This window comes from Nycticebus coucang, chromosome 22 (assembly GCF_027406575.1).
Source record: "Nycticebus coucang isolate mNycCou1 chromosome 22, mNycCou1.pri, whole genome shotgun sequence".
NCBI lineage: Eukaryota > Metazoa > Chordata > Mammalia > Primates > Lorisidae > Nycticebus > Nycticebus coucang.
In genome coordinates, this window is record NC_069801.1 from 41337815 (window position 1) to 41355568 (window position 17754).

General features: G+C 39.5%; 1 protein-coding gene and 2 pseudogenes across 1 annotated transcript in view; 1 reads left to right on the forward strand and 2 right to left on the reverse strand.

Annotated features, from left to right (window-relative positions):
* The window catches only part of ZSWIM5 (zinc finger SWIM-type containing 5), a 214886-nt gene that overhangs the window by 139475 nt on the left and 57657 nt on the right, over positions 1 to 17754 (reverse strand). The gene's annotated exons all lie outside the window — the stretch shown is intronic.
* LOC128575444 (ribosome biogenesis protein BRX1 homolog) lies at positions 628 to 3135 on the reverse strand (annotated as a pseudogene).
* On the forward strand, positions 8883 to 9656 carry LOC128575258 (tropomyosin alpha-3 chain-like; annotated as a pseudogene).

Below are 17754 nucleotides of genomic sequence, written 5' to 3' on the forward strand. Positions count from 1 at the left end.
AGAAGAGTGGTGTCTCAGTTCCTAACACCATCAGAAATATGTGTTTTCCGACCCCCAAAGGGGTCGTGACCCACAGGTTGAGAACTGCTGTTTTAGAGGTAAAGCACTAAAGGAGCAAGGTTTACAGTCTAAATATTGGGGTGAATGGTTACAAACAGGGAAATTAGGAGAAAGATCCGAATTTGTAGGGAATATTTGGCTTTTGATGTGCTGAGTTTGAGGTAGATACTCGAACAGAATTGTTCATTTGCATAGGATACATTTACTACCATTTCTGCTTGTCAAAATCTTACCCTTTCTCTACCCACCTCCCAGCTGCCCTTTTTCTGCTCCTACACCTTTAACCTTTTGCAATTATATGTTCCTTCTTTTAGCACATTTATATTTCTACTATTGCTCTTATTACATTCTAATATTAAGTATTTTTCTATGTACCAACTATTTTTTAGAAAACGATTATCATTGATTTTAAGTTTTCTTTCTTTTGAATGCCACACAAATTATATATGATAGTACCAGATAAGAAGTATATTTACACACTAAATATAAAATAAATACAAAGTAACTGAAAAACAAATTAGTTTTCCATTGATTGATTTTGCTTTTCTACTATCCATCCAGTTTTATTTTTCTTTGCCTTTTGTACAACCTTTTCATTCTTGTTTTCAAATCAACATTTGGCTCTGGTTTTACCCACTGTATTTCTATTGGTTTTTCCTCAGCTGGTATAACAAAAACATCTGTGGTTGGTCTTTGCCTCTTTCTGTATGAGTTTCTGCCTATCTTTCACTTGCTGTTTCTCTTTGTATTTTGTAGCTTTGATGGATCATAAGATAAATTGATTCATGTTTGGTGACTGGTAGTGGGGATTTTCAGAGAAAGTTGGTCCTCCAAAACCTCCCTAGAAAATCTTCATGAGATTTAATACAAAACGAGACCCTGTTTCTATAAGAGCAGCATCTCCTATGATCTGAAAGTTCTGAAACCACATTCTATTATACAAAATGGTGAAAGTAAACACCTGGCCCACAAATGGTTGGCTTCCGGGATGATGATGCTGGTGTACTAAAGATCTGAATTCAGAGTTCTTTTAACAAAACACAATGTGGTAATTCATCAAAAACAGGGTCAAAAGGGGCAGAGAACCTTTCAAACAGTTTCCAGTCCTCAGTTCAGTTTGTCTGGGATATGAATATTTTGAACAAGGAATATAGCAGGTAGTCCATGAGGTGGATTTGAAAGCCTAAGATGTGAAAGAAGCACATATACAGATCCTTAGCTTCCAAACAGATGCATTTATGATAGTTTTTCATTTCATGGCCCTCATTAATCACAAATAATTTATCTTTACAATCCATTTTAGTATTTTCTTTAGAAAGAGGCATCAGTGTTCTCAAGTCTGCATTAAATGTCTTATTCTGAAATTTATTACTCTGGAAAAAAAAAAGATGAGAATCTGTTCCTTATTTTTCTACTTTGCCCTGGCAAACAAGGCCTAGGATATGGTCTCTCTCTTCTTCCACTTCCTCTGTGATGATGTTCCCCTTAGCTAGCCTTATCAACCATTAACAGTGAATTCCTTAACAGTAGGCCAGGTATACCTTTTTGTTTATCCCATAGGATCTTGCCCCTTAGTACTTCATAAATCTAACAGCAACAATCAAGGGAAAAGCCTAGAGGCCTATATGACCTAGATAATAAGCTCATTTAAACATCACATCCATTTGCAAGATGAACACAGGGAACCCGGGATTCTGTATAGTCCTAGCAAGATCCCTGATCCTCTCCTGCTTAACACTGATAGCTTCACTAATTGCCTTGAGACCTTCAGCACTAATCTCATAGTGCTTTTTATGCCTTGTCACTCCAAGGAATCCACAGCTCACAGGTCATCCTTTAATGCCCAGATTCTAATCCCCATACATCTCTATGGGTCATGGGACAAATTCTTCACATGCCTCAGCTCTACTTATTCTCCTCTACTTTATTTTTCTCCATAGCATTTACTACTCTCTGATTATTTAGTTGTTTGTGTCAACTTTTAAATATAAGTTCCTTGAAAATAGAGATAAAAGTCTGTTTTAGTCACTATTATAACTCCAGTACCTGGCTCATGATATAACATAATGGATATTTGAAGACTAAATAAATGAATATTCTAAATGTTCATTCTAAACTAATTCATTCTAAATGAATTCATTCTAAAAATATTGAGTGCCTGTAATATATCCCTAGGACACACTAAAAAGAAAGGCATAGTTTCTATCCCCCAAAAGCTTACGATCTACGAGAAACATTGACATTAAACAAACACTAAATAATTATTCACAATTATGATAAATTCTGCCATGGAAAACCAGGGAGAGCTAACCTAGAGGGACAGGAATGGGCATTACAAGTTAGAGGCTATGGAAGTACACTTAAGCAAAGACTGAAGAATAAATAAGAATTAAGCGAGCAAAGAAGGGTGAAAGAAGATTTCAGACAAAAAGAATATGTCAGAACCCTAAAAAGGCATATAGTTGCTTATTTGTTTAGCAGCTTTATTTTAAAAAATCGACATGAAATAAACTGTACCTATTTCAATCAATTTGTTAAATTTTGGCATGTGTTAAGTTTGACATAGGTGGGTGGTGCCTGTGGCTCAGTGAGTAGGGTGCCAGCCCCATATACCGAGCTGAGGGTTTCAAACCCAGCCCCGGCCAAACTGCAACAAAAATATAGCCAGGCATTGTGGTGGGCGCCTGTAGTCCCAGTTACTTGGGAGGCTGAGGCAAGAGAATTGCCTAAGCCCAAGAGCTGGAAGTTGCCATGAGCAGTGTGACGCCACAGTACTCTACCTAGGGTGACAAAATGAGACTCTGTCTCTTAAAGAAAAAAATAAGTTTGACATACCCTGTTTCCCCGAAAATAAGACCTACTTACAGGAAAGATAAGACGTCCCCTGAAAATAAGACCTAGTGCATCTTTGGGAGCACACCTTAAAATAAGACGCTGTCTTATTTTCGGGGAAACAGGGTAGGCTTGGATATATGTAGTTGGAAACCATCATCCCAATTGAGATAATGAACATATCCATCTCTACCTTGCTCATAATTTGTATTTACTTAACAAATATTTATTGGTACCTGCCATGTCAGGCCCTGAATTTACATTGGTATATGGTCCCTGCCCTTTTACAGTTCAAGAGGTGACTAATTCAAAGAAAAAGGCCAAGATGACAATCTCTAGAGAAATAAGCAGGGACTATATTCTACAGGATTTATGAGCTATCTTCTGATTTTTTTTTTTTTTTTTTTAGACAGAGACTTACTTAGTCACATTGGGGTTGAGGGCCACAGCGACATAGCTCACAGCAACCTCAAACTCTTGGGTTCAAGCAATCCTCTTGCCTCAGCCTCTCAAGTACTAGTGCCCAGCTATTTTTATTTTTATTTTTTTTGGGACAGAGTCTCACTATGTCGCCCTCAGTAGTGAGAGGCATCACAGCTCACAGCAACATCAAACTCTGGGGCTTATGTGATTCTCTTGCCTCAGCCTCCCTAGTAGTTGGGACTACAGATGCCCGCCTCAACGCATGGCTACTTTTTGGTTGTAGTTGTATTTGTTGTTTGGCAGGCCTGGGCTGGGTTCGAACCTGCCAGCTCTGGTGTATGTGGCTGGCACCCTAGCCACTGAGCTACAGGCACCAAGCCTATCTTTTGATTTTTATACAAAGAGCAATGGGAAGCAAGCAGGCTCACATCATGCTAAACTTGAACCAGAAGCCATTAGAAGGTTTTCAGCAAGGCAGTGACATGATCACAATTGTCTTTTCAAAAAGATCTCATGTACATAAAGGTGAAGAATAGGTAAGTCAAGAATAGTTTCTGGGGGAATCAGTTAGGCAAGTATAATAACCCTGACAAGAGATGATAGTGGTTTGGCCAAGAGTGGCGGGAGCAGAGAGGATAGATTTTAGACTGACTAAAGAGTTAATTAGAAAGTAGAACTATCAGGACTTAGTGATGGGTTAGATGTGATGAGTAAACAAAATAGAGGAGTCAACGATAATTCTCAGTTTTCTAGCTGAACAATTACTTGAACCTGATGTCACTTCCAAGATAGGGAACTCTGGAGTAGGAGGACTTTTGTGGAAAAGATGAGTTCAATTTTGGACACATTGAGTTTGATGCGGCTAAAAAGATATGTTAAGTGGACATACCCAGAAAGCAGTCAATTAGACAAAGTTCGGGTATGGAGGGAACACACTGCAAAGGTGACTGAGAAAGGGAATTAGGCAAATAACAGACACCCAGATTGGAAAGGAAGAAGTAAAACTATTATCTCTACTTGCAGATGACATAATCTTATATATAGGAAGAAATAAAACTATTATCTCCATTCAAGATGACATGATCTTATATATAGAAAATCCTAAGGAATCCACACAAAAGCAATTAGAGATAATAAATGAGTTCAGCAAGGTTACAAGGTACAAAACACAAAATACTTCCAATGAACAATCCACAAATGAAATTAAGAAAACAATTAAGATATAGAACCTTACTACTACCCTAGAAAGTTCCCTCATTCCCTTACAAAGTTAATTCCCTCCCAAAGGAAACCACTGTTCTGATTTTTTTAACCATTGGTTAATTTTGCCTATTCTGAATGTTTTTTTTTTGTTTTTTTTTGAGACAGAGTCTCAAGCTGTTGCCTTGGGTAGAGTGCTGTGGCATCATAATTCACAGCAACTTCAAACTCTTGATCCTCTTGCCTCAGCCTCCCAAGTAGCTGGGACTACAGGTGCCTGCCACAATGCCTGGCTATGTTTTGGTTATAGTTGTCATTGTTCGGCAGGCTCGGGCTGGATTCGAACCCGCCAGTTCCAGTGTATGTGGCTGGTGCCCTAGCTGCCGTGCTACAAGCGCCGAGTCAATTTTGCTTATTCTAAAACTTCACAAAATAAAATCATACAATATATACTTTCTCTCGCTCTTTTTTTTTTTTTTTAGAGAGAGAGTCTTACTTTGTTGCCCTGGATAGAGTGCTGTGGCATCATAACTCACAGCAACCTCAAACTTTTGGGTTCAAGTGATCCTCTTGCCTCAGTCTCTCAAGAAGCTAGGATCACAGGTGTCCACCACAATGCCCAGCTATTTTTAGAAAGGGGGGTCTCTCTCTTGCTCAGGGTGGTCTTGAATTCCTGAGCTCAAGCAATCTACCTGCCTTGGCCTCCCAGAGTGCTAGGATTGCAGGCATGAGCCATTGCACCCAGCCTAATATGTACTCTCTTAGTAAGACTTTTTTCACTCAGCATAGTATTTTTGAGATACATTCATGTTTGTATGTATCAGTAGTTTGTTCCTTCTTGTTGCTGAATAGTATAGATCACTGAATGAATATACCAGTTTGTTTAGCTATTCTCTCCTGTTCATGTACAACTAGGCCTGTTTCCATTTTGGGGCTATTATGACCAAAGCTACTATGAACATTCTTGTACTAGGTTTTTTGTGTTGACATTGTCGAAATCTGTTTTCATTTAGCTTGGATAAATACTTAGGAAAGAAATTTCTGGGTCACAGGATAAATGTATGTATACACTTTTCCCCAAAGTGGTTAGACCATATTTTGTTTCAATACAATGTATGCCTGAGACTTCTAATTGGTTCTACATTCTTACCAACATTTGGCTTTCTAATTATAGCCATAATGGTGGAAGACAGTATTATTTTACTGTGGTTTTAATGTACACTTCCCTGATGACTAATGATGTTGAGTGCTTTCTCATGTATTTATTAGCCATTTGTATATAATCTTTTATGAAGTGTTTGTTTACATCTTTTACGTATATCTTATTGGGTTATCTCTTTATTATTGAGTCATAAACATTCCTTTTTTTTTGTAGAGACAGAGTCTCACTTTATTGCCCTCGGTAGAGTGCCATGGCATCACACAGCTCACAGCAACCTCCAACTCCTGGGCTTAGGTGATTCTCTTGTCTCAACCTCCCAGCAGCTGGGACTACAGGCGCTCTCCACAATGCCCAGCTATTTTTTTGTTGCAGTTTGGCGGGGGCTGGGTTTGAACTCACCACTCTCGGTATACGAGGCTGGCACCCTACCCACTGAGCCATAGGCGCCACCCCATAAACATTCTTTAAATGTCTTAAATATCAATCTTTTGGCCAGGCAGAGGGCACCTGTAATCTCAGCACTTTGAGAGGTCAAGAATTTGAGACCAGCCTGGGCAAAATATCAAGACCCCATTCCTACACACACACACACACACACACACACAAAATTAGCTGAGCACAGGCATAGGCCTGTAGTCCTAGCTACTCAGAGGCTGAGGCAGAAGGATGGCTTGAGCCCAGCAATCCAAAGTTACAGGATTACACTGAGTTATCATTGGGCCACTCCAGCAAGGGCAATCAAGATCAAACCAAAAATACAAAAAACAAAAGAAATCTTTGCCGACTGTATGTTTGGCAAATATCATCCCCAGGCAACAATATTTATTGACTGAGCTACTTGCAGATTTAAAGTAATGTTACTGAACTCCTCTCTTTGGAACCAAATAGAGGTTAGATTTAAATCCTAGTTCTGCATATAACCAGCTGTGGGAATTTGAGCAAGGTATTTCACTTTTCTGGGCATTTCTTTTTGCATGTGTAAAATAGAGATAATATTCACCTTGATAGGGTTGTTGTGAATATTTACATAGTGGATTTTGACATGTCTGGCACATAAAAGGTACTCAATAGATGTTACCTCCATTCTTTTCTGATTTTAGTTCTATAATATGGCAGTTGCCTTAAACAGCTGAACTGCAATTCTTAAGAGTGTAAAACTCTAAAAATTTGAATTTTCACAATAGTACAAACTTTAATAAAAGACACCATAAAGAACTAGGGCTTCTGGTAAGAGATCAATGTGTCTTTCTTTTATTCTAATTCAGTAACATATGAAAAATAAGTCTAAATCTAAAAGTAGTCAAATCAAATGAAATTCAACTGGAGGTGAAACTAGAAAGGAAAAGGTAAATAATTCATACTACATTGTGCTAACAGACATCTCCTATAGCACACAGAAAAGTGAAATGACATGCTACTGTAAATATAATTGTACTGAATCCTACCTATACCAGAAGTAGTTGTATGTTGCCTCTTAAAGAGATTCACATAAAAAATAAGTTTAACTCATCGGCATTTTTAGGGCAATAACTTCAGCCTGTTAATAATACTTTAAGTAACTAAGTTATAATAATATTTTACTATGAATAAGTTAGTTTAAGTAATAGTAATCACTATAAGTAAGAGTTTTTTAATATAGCATGGAAATTGCTTTATTGCCTTCTATTCCCACATTTATTTATTGCTATAAAAAATGTCATGTTCTGGGCTCAAATTCTGTCCCCTTAATTTAACTGGTCAAGTTCCTTAACTATTTTAAATGTCATTTCTTTCATATGTAAAATGGAGGTAATAATATGATCTATCTTATATCAGAGGGGACTAAATAAGCTTATAAAGACCAACTTGGCCAGGCGCAGTGGCTCACGCCAGTAATCCTACCACTCTGAGAGGCCAGGGCAAGAGCAAGAACAAGACTCCATATCTACTAAAAATAAAAAAATTAATAAGGGATCCTGGGGTATCTATAGTCCCAGCTCCTCAGGAGGCTGAGGCAGAGGATGGCTTGAGTCCAGGAATTTGAAGTTGCAGTGAGCTGTGATGATGCCACTGCACTCTACCCAGGGCAAAAGAATAAGAACTACTTCAAAACAAAAAACTTCCTTAGCATAAAATACTTTTATCATATAGTAAATGCCAATGCCCAGGAAATATTATTTATTATTGCTTTTGTTAAATTATGTTAGACAAGGTTCTTTTTAAAGTTTCTGTGACGAGTTTGAGCTTCATATTTCCTAATTTGGAGTGGTAACTGAGATATGATTATGATTTATTTGTTAAACTGGAAATCACGGACAGAGATTATATACTTCGCAACCTTCACATCTATTTAAATGTCATTTTCTTGGAGATTTTCTCTCCAAAGTAGTTTCTTCATTTAAATTTTAATATCTAATGTAGTAAATTTTGACAGGTATGACACAAATAAATGTTCTTTGGGGGTCCTCTCAGTACTTCTTAACAATGGAAAGTTGTCCTGAGACAAAAATGTTTAAGACTCATACGATGCATAGAAAAAAGTATGTATTAGTTTTGAAAATAGGAAAATTTTGGCTCAGTGCCTGTAGCACAGTGGCTACAGGGCCAGCCATATACTCCAAGGGTGGTGAGTTCGAACCTGGCCCAGGCCAGCTAAACAACAAAGACAACTGCAACAAAAAATAGCCGGGTACTGTGGTGGGAGCCTATAGTCCCAGGTACTTGGGAGGCTGAGGCAAGAGAATTGCTTAAGCCCAAAAAGTTTGAGGTTGCTGTGAGCTGTGATGCCACAGCCCTCTACTGAGGGTGACATAGTGAGACTCTGTCTCAAAAAAAAAAAAAAAAGAAAATAGGAACATTTCACATCTGTCTTCACTTTTAAAAATCAGAAAATATGGCCAGGCATAGTGGCTCGTTCCTGTAATCCTAGCACTCTGGGAGGCTGAGGAGGGAAGATTGCTTGAAGCCATGAGTTCAAGACCAGCTTGAGGAAGAACAACACCCTGCCTCCATAAAAATTAGAAAAATAGACAGGATTGGTGGGATGTGCCTGTAATCCCAGCTACTCAGGAGACTAAGGCAGAAGGATCACTTGAGCTCAGGAGTTTGAGGTTGCTGTGAGCTATGAAGATGCCACTGCCTTCTAGCCCGCCAGTCTCAAAAAACAAAATGAAGTGGAAGTAAGGGTGAAGAGCAGCTGCAACATCCAGCAGAGGAGGCAGCCACCATGGCTGGGATCACCATCATCAAGGTAGTGAAGTGCAAGATCCAGGCTCTGCAGCAGCAGGCTGATGATGGAACAGACAGAGCTGAGTGTTTCTAACGGAAGTGGAGGGAGAAAGGTGGGCCTGGGAACAGGCTGAGGCTGAGGTAGCCTCCTTGAACCCTAGGCTCCAGATGCTTGAAGAAGAGCTGGATCCTGCTTAAGAGTGCTTGACCACTGCCCTGCAAAAGCTGGAGGAAGCAGAAAAAGCTGTTGATGAGAGTGAGAGGCATGAATGTTATTGAAAACCAGACCTTAAAAAAAAAATTAAAAAAAAAAAAAAAAAAGCGAAAACCAGGCCTTAAAAGATGAAGAAAAGATGGAACTCCAAGTAATCTAATTCAAAGAAGCTAAGCATTTGGCAGAAGAGGCAGATAGGAAGTATGAAGAAGTGGCTCTGAAGTTGGTGGTAATTGAACCTGGAAGGAACCAAGCTGGCACAGCCCTGTTGCCGAGGGATGGATAAGCAGATCAGACTAATGGACCAGAACCTGAAGTATCTGAGTGCTGCTGAAGAAAAATAGTTTCAAAAAAGAAGAGAAATGTGAAAAAGAGATAAAGATTCTTACTGATAAATTCAAGGAGGCAGAGACCCATGCTGAGTTTGCTGAGAGATCGGTAACCATGCTGGAAAAGACAATTCCTGACTTGGAAGATAAACTGAAATGTACCAAAGAGGAGCACCTCTGTATACAAAGGATGCTGGACCAGACTCCACTGGACTTGAACGAGATGTAGAGCACTCCAGTCCCACCCTGCTGCGGCTTCTGCCTCTGATCCTAACTCTGCCTGAGGCCAGCCTGCCCGAAGTTGAACTTTAAACTGAGGGTGGATCTTTAACTGGAAGGCTGCTTTTTCCTTTCCCTGATCCCTCTATCTCCCACCAACCCCACCACCTTGTCTTTTTTGCCAAGCTACCTCTGCCTATTCCCAGAGATTCCAGCTGGGCTAGAGGCTGAGCAACTTTGGAACAACATTAAAGGGAATGTGAACATAATACAAAATGTCTTTAAAAGCATGCTGTAGTGTACACATTTTGTAACTACTTTGTTGTTGTTGTAGCAACCATTTGTAAAACATTCCAAATACTTCCACAGCTCTAAAGCAACAATGTATTCCCTTTCTCACCTTTGGAAGGTGACTTTTCAGCTTAATGCATATTGCCCTCAGGGGTCCACAAACTTTTTAAATAGGGGGCGAGTTCACTGTCCCTCAGACGGTTGGAGGGCGGGACTATAGTTAAAAAACAAAAACAAAAACAAAAAACTATGAACAAATTCCTATGCACACTGCACATATCTTATTTTGAAGTAAAAAAAAAAAAAAACAGGAACAAATACAATCACACTGCTGCATTTGGCCGCGGGCCGTAGTTTGAGGACCCCTGTGAGAAAAAGGTATGGTCCTGCCTTACTGAGAACCAAACAGAGCCCAACCTCTGAGGGAAACCTTATAGCTCTGTACAAGTACCAGACAAACCAGAAAGGTGATCCCAGGAGGAGTTCATTAGCAAAAAAAAAACAAAAAATAAAAATAAAAAACAAACCCCAAAACATGCTTTTTAGGTTTCTGGCTTTCAGGGATCTTCGGACAACTTCATTTTTTATTTTCTTCATTAGAAGTTGCCAAATTAAGATGGTAGGACCTCTGAGACCATTATTTTTTTGTTCTATCTTTACCCCCTTTTCAACCACTTCTCAACTACTCACAAAATGGATCATGAGCCCCTTACATTGCGTAGACCACATAATTGCTCTCCTGCCTCTTTAAAAGAAAGAAAATTATGTATTTGCCACTGATTTAGACATATGAAACATATCTCATTACTCTTTGCTGGGTCTGAAGCTGCTATCTTTAAAAGTGCCACCTCATTGTTTTGCATCAGTCTGTGCTGGAGAAATCTAGACTGACTTATGTACAAGACTTTGAAATTTTTGTATTATTTTGAATTTTTGCTTCTTTGGGTTTAGGGCACCTGGCCACCCCATTTGGCTTTGAGAGCGATCTATGGTCTGTGAGCTGGCTCTGTACTCAGAGTACTGATTTTTGAAAGTTTCCTTCCCTGCTCAGTCCCCACTTTGGGGGGAGGTTTCTGTGAGGTTTGTTAGGTGTACATCCTGCAGCTTATTGGCTTAAAATGTACTCTCCTTTGGTGTGGTCTCTTTGAGGGCACATTAGGATGAAGAGAAAACTAATAATGCAACTGTTTTGATACTGAATATGGACAAGTATCTTTTTGAAATAAAGAACTAGTCCCTCAAAAAACAAAACAAAAATATCAGAAAATTTGGCAACTGGGCCCAAATTTCCATACAGCATAAATTTTGCTGGAGCAGAGGGGAGAATATCTAGGTACAATAGCAAATGTGATTCACAATTTATAGTTCACCACAGTCCTTACCTAGATATCCTCTCCTCTGCTCCTTACTTGCCTGGCTCTCCATAAACAACTGAATTTGTTCAGTTTACAGGATAAAGTTCAAACTCCTTAGAAAAGTATACAAAACTTTTGATAATTTAGTTCGAGCTAACTTTCCACTGTCAACACTCATCTCTTATGCTCTGCCTCACATATATGCTCATCGTTGTCATGCTTTTTTACGCATTCTTTCACACTTCCAATCTGTGCATAGTTTCTTCTGCTTGGAATGTCCTCCCCACATTTGTTTTCCCAACTATCCAAGTATCTAAAGAACTCTACCCCTCCTTCGAAACTCAATTATACCAGAAGGTGAGAAAACATATAATCCCATATAAATGAGATAACATTTAGCACAGAACCTGGTGTACAGTAAGTTCTCATTAAATGTCTTTGCAACAACTCTAAGAAGTAGGAATCATTACCCCATAAAAGAAACAGAATATTGTTGCTTAAAGAAGACAGTGGAGGGGGAGACAAGATGGCGGACTGAAGCCAGCTTTCAACAAAGGCTCCCGTCCAGAAGGAGAGTTAAGGGACAGGAATTTAGTAAGTATCCTGGTGGACTTGAGCCTCACCAAGAGAGAAGGCTGAAGAACGCACATCAACACCGCTGAGGCAAGTTGTGATCACAAGGACGCAAACAAAAGAACGCTCACTTCTGGATATTCTGAGGCCACACCCCCTGTCTCCCTGGGCAACCAGAGGAGGCCACCAGTGACACGGCTCACAAACCCGGAAGCCTCCAGGGCGGGGCCGACCCAGAGAGGTGTTCAGACGCAATTCTCCAGCAGCAAAGACGTTTGAACTCAAAACAGCCCGTCTCCTGTAGGCGACGACAGGAACAGAGACAGAACCTCACAAAGTTGTCTGTTCTGTTCTGTTAGCAGCATGCATCAGGGACGGGGCTAAGCCTGAGTGAACACCTCCTTCCCATCACCTGCATCAAACACTCAAAGATGTCAGGCCCCATCTCCTCCTGCTAGATAGCGGCAGTCTGCGGGGGCCTGGCAGACTTCCTTGCGATTCAGGCAGGTGCAAACCCCTGGAGTGTCTGTTCACTGCAGGTAACTGGGTTAGCCATCTGCAGAGATACCAGTGACTGGGTCCGACGGAGGGGCAAAGTGGGGAAGGAGACGTCAACCTTCCCAGACTGCTCTGTTTGCTGGATGGCTCCTCCTGACTCCACGCTGCACTGGGGTGAGCCGTGTCAGAGGAGTCACCAGGCCCCTGTGATCCAGTTCCCAGAGACCTCTTGAACCCTTCCACCCGAGACAAGTGCCGATTGAGACAGTTGATTCGGACCTTTTGAACTGGGCTAATAGACTGACGACTCTTCAGGCGGTGCCCTGGGTGTGCGATTGTAGGAAGGTTTGATTCTCCTTTTCCAACTGGGGCCAGAGGTGGGCAGGCGGGGTGACTTAATTGCTGATTTTTCCACACAGCTGAGACTTCAAGCCAGAGTAGAAGTTGCAATAGGATCGAACAGAAACCAGCTGAAAACAAGACAGAACCACTTTGCTCCACCACACCAGACAGGGCCCCAGTTTCTCAGGCCACAACACTGTACGGGCCCTCGATAAAACCCCAGGGGAAAAACCAAAGGGAGTAAACCATGGGGCGGAATCAGCGGAAAAACTCTGGTAACATGAATAACCAGAATAGATCAACCCCCCCAAGAAAAGATACGGCAGATGTGATTGAAGATCCCATTCATAAACAACTGGCTGAGATGTCAGAAGTCGAATTCAGAATTTGGTTTGCAGACAAGATTAATAAAATGGAATTAGGAATTCGAGGAGAAATTCAAAAATTGTCTCAAGAATTTAACGAATTTAAAGACAAAACCACCAAAGACTTAGACACACTGAAACAAGAACTTACAGCCCTCAAAGATATGAAAAATACAGTAGAATCCCTCAGTAACAGAATGGACCAAGCAGAAGAAAGGATTTCTGACATTGAAGATAAAGTCATCGAACGCTCCCAATCTCTCAAAGAGGAAGAGAAATGGAGAGCAAAAATGGATCACTCACTCAGAGAGCTCTCGGATAATTCGAAAAAAAAACAACATAAGGGTTATAGGAATTTCGGAGACTGATGAAGTAGCTGCCAAGGACACAGAGGCCCTTCTACATGAAATTATGAAAGAAAATTTTCCAGACATGCCTAGAGAATCTGAAATTCAGATAGCAGACAGCGTCAGAACCCCAGCACGATTCAACCCCAATAAGCCATCTCCCAGACATATCATAATTAGCTTCACTAAAGTTAACATGAAAGAGAAGATTCTCAAAGCAGCTCGGTGAAAGAAAACTATAACGTACAAAGGTAAGAATATTAGAATAACTGCAGATCTCTCTGCTGAAACTTTTCAAGCAAGAAGAGGCTGGTCATCAACTTTTAATCTCCTAAAGCAAAAAAACTTTCAACCCAGGATCTTGTATCCAGCTAAACTGAGTTTCATCTATGATGGAGAAATTAAATACTTCAATGACATTCATATGTTGAAAAAATTTGCCATAAGTAAACCAGCTCTTCAGGATGTTCTCAGACCTATCCTCCACAATGACCAACCCAATCCTATACCACAAAAGTAAACTCACTCAGAATCTTCGGATCAAACTCCAACTTCCACACTGGCAAAAGGATTAAAAATGTCCACTGGACCTTTGAAAAACTCGATACCCAAAATTCCACCAGACTTATCAATACTCTCCATCAATGTGAATGGCTTAAACTGTCCTCTAAAGAGGCATAGGTTAGCTGACTGGATACAAAAACTTAAGCCACATATTTGTTGCATACAAGAGTCACATCTCAACTTAAAAGACAAATACAGACTCAGGGTGAAAGGATGGTCATCCATATTTCAGGCAAATGGTAATCAGAAAAAAGCAGGTGTTGCAATTTTATTTGCAGATACAGTAGGCTTTAAACCATCAAAAGTAAGGAAGGACAAGAATGGTCACTTCATATTTGTTAAGGGTAATACTCAATATGACGAGATCTCAATTATTAATATCTATGCACCCAACCAGAATGCACCTCAATTTATAAGAGAAACTCTAACAGACATGAGTAACTTGATTTCCTCCAGCTCCATAATCGTTGGAGATTTCAACACTCCCTTGGCAGTGTTGGATCGATCCTCCAGAAAGAAGCTGAGCAAAGAAATCTTAGATTTAAACCTAACCATCCAATATTTAGATTTAGCAGACATCTACAGAACATTTCATCCCAACAAAACTGAATACACATTCTTCTCATCAGCCCACGGAACTTACTCCAAAATTGATCACATTTTAGGTCACAAGTCTAACCTCAGTAAATTTAAAGGAATAGAAATTATTCCATGCATCTTCTCGGACCATCATGGAATAAAACTTGAATTGAGTAACAACAGGAATCTGCATACCCATACAAAAACATGGAAGTTAAATAACCTTATGCTGAATGATAGCTGGGTCAGAGATGAGATTAAGAAAGAAATCACCAATTTTTTGGAACAAAATGACAATGAAGACACAAACTATCAGAACCTCTGGGACACTGCAAAGGCAGTTCTAAGAGGGAAATTTATAGCACTGCAAGCCTTCCTCAAGAGAACGGAAAGAGAGGAAGTTAACAACTTAATGGGACATCTCACGCAACTGGAAAAGGAAGAACATTCCAACCCCAAACCCAGTAGAAGAAAAGAAATAACCAAAATTAGAGCAGAAGTAAATGAAATTGAAAACAAAAGAATAATACAACAGATCAATAAATCAAAAAGCTGGTTTTTTGAAAAGGTCAATAAAATAGATAAACCTCTGGCCAACCTAATCAGGAAAAAAAGAGTAAAATCTCTAATATCATCAATCAGAAACAACAAAGACGAAATAACCACAGACTCATCAGAAATCCAAAAAATCCTTAATGAATATTACAAGAAACTTTATTCTCAGAAATATGAAAATCTGAAGGAAATAGACCAATACTTGGAAGCACGCCACCTTCCAAGACTTAACCAGAATCAAGTGGAAATGTTGAACAGACCCATATCAAGTTCAGAAATAGCATCAACTATACAAAACCTCCCTAAAAAGAAAAGCCCGGGACCAGATGGTTTCACGTCAGAATTCTACCAAACCTTTAAAGAGGAATTAGTGCCTATATTACTCAACCTGTTCCAAAATGTAGAAAAAGAAGGAAGACTACCCAACACGTTCTATGAAGCAAACATCACCCTGATCCCCAAACCAGGAAAAGACCCAACAAGAAAAGAAAATTATAGACCAATATCACTAATGAATATAGATGCAAAAATATTCAACAAGATCCTAACAAACAGAATCCAACAACACATCAAACAAATTATACATCATGACCAAGTTGGTTTTATCCCAGGGTCTCAAGGCTGGTTCAATATACGTAAATCTATAAATGTAATTCAGCACATAAACAAATTAAAAAACAAAGACCATATGATTCTCTCAATTGATGCAGAAAAAGCTTTTGATAATATCCAGCATCCCTTCATGATCAGAACACTCAAGAAAATTGGTCTAGAAGGGACTTTTCTTAAACTGATAGAGGCTATCTACGGCAAACCCACAGCCAATATCATATTGAATGGAGTTAAATTGGAATCATTTCCACTCAGATCAGGAACCAGACAAGGCTGCCCATTGTCTCCATTGCTTTTCAACATTGTAATGGAAGTTTTAGCCACCGCAATTAGGGAAGAAAAGGCGATCAAGGGTATCCATATAGGGTCAGAAGAGATCAAACTCTCGCTCTTCGCAGATGATATGATTGTGTATCTGGAAAACACTAGGGACTCTACTACAAAACTCCTAGAAGTGATCAAGGAATACAGCAGCGTCTCAGGTTACAAAATCAACATTCATAAATCGGTAGCCTTTATATACACCAACAACAGTCAAATTGAAAAAGCAGTTAAGGACTCTATCCCATTCACAGTAGTGCCAAAGAAGATGAAATATTTGGGAATTTACCTAACAAAAGACGTGAAAGATCTCTATAAAGAGAACTATGAAACTCTAAGAAAAGAAATAGCTGAAAATGTTAACAAATGGAAAAACATACCATGCTCATGGCTAGGAAGAATCAACATTATCAAAATGTCCATACTACCCAAAGCAATATATAATTTCAACGCACTCCCTATTAAAGCTCCACTGTCATATTTTAAAGATCTTGAAAAAACATTACTTCGTTTTATATGGAATCAGAAAAAACCTCGAATAGCCAAGACATTACTCAGAAATAAAAACAAAACAGGAGGAATCACACTACCAGACCTCAGACTTTACTACAAATCGATAGTGATCAAAACAGCATGGTATTGGCACAAAAACAGAGAAGTAGATATCTGGAACAGAATAGAGAACCAAGAGATGAATCCAGCTACTTACCGCTATTTGATTTTTGACAAGCCAATTAAAAACATTCAGTGGGGAAAAGATACCCTATTTAACAAATGGTGCTGGGTGAACTGGCTGGCAACCTGCAGAAGACTGAAATTGGACCCACACCTTTCACCATTAACTAAGATAGACTCTCATTGGATTAAAGATTTAAACTTAAGACATGAAACTATAAAAATACTAGAGGAGAATGCAGGGAAAACCCTTGAAGAAATTGGTCTGGGTGAGTATTTCATGAGGAGAACCCCCCGGGCAATTGAAGCAGCTTCAAAAATACACTACTGGGACTTGATCAAACTAAAAAGCTTCTGCACAGCTAAGAACACAGTAAGCAGAGCAAGCAGACAGCCCTCAGAATGGGAGAAGATATTTGCAGGGTATAACTCTGACAAAGGTTTAATAACCAGAATCCACAGAGAACTCAAACGCATCAGCAAGAAAAAAACAAGGGATCCCATCGCAGGCTGGGCAAGGGATTTGAAGAGAAACTTCTCTGAAGAAGACAGGCGCAAGGCCTTCAGACATATGAAAAAATGCTCATCATCTTTAATCATCAGAGAAATGCAAATCAAAACTACTTTGAGATATCATCTAACTCCAATGAGACTAGCCTATATCACAAAATCTCAAGACCAGAGATGCTGGCGTGGATGCGGAGAAAAGGGAACACTTCTGCACTGCTGGTGGGAATGCAAATTAATACATTCCTTTTGGAAAGATATATGGAGAACACTCAGAGATCTAAAAATAGATCTGCCATTCAATCCTGTAATTCCTCTGCTGGGCATATACCCAGAAGACCAAAAATCACAACATAACAAAGATATTTGTACCAGAATGTTTATTGCAGCCCAATTCATAATAGCTAAGTCATGGAAAAAGCCCAAGTGTCCATCGATCCACGAATGGATTAATAAATTGTGGTATATGTATACCATGGAATACTATGCAGCCTTAAAGAAAGATGGAGACTTTACCTCTTTCA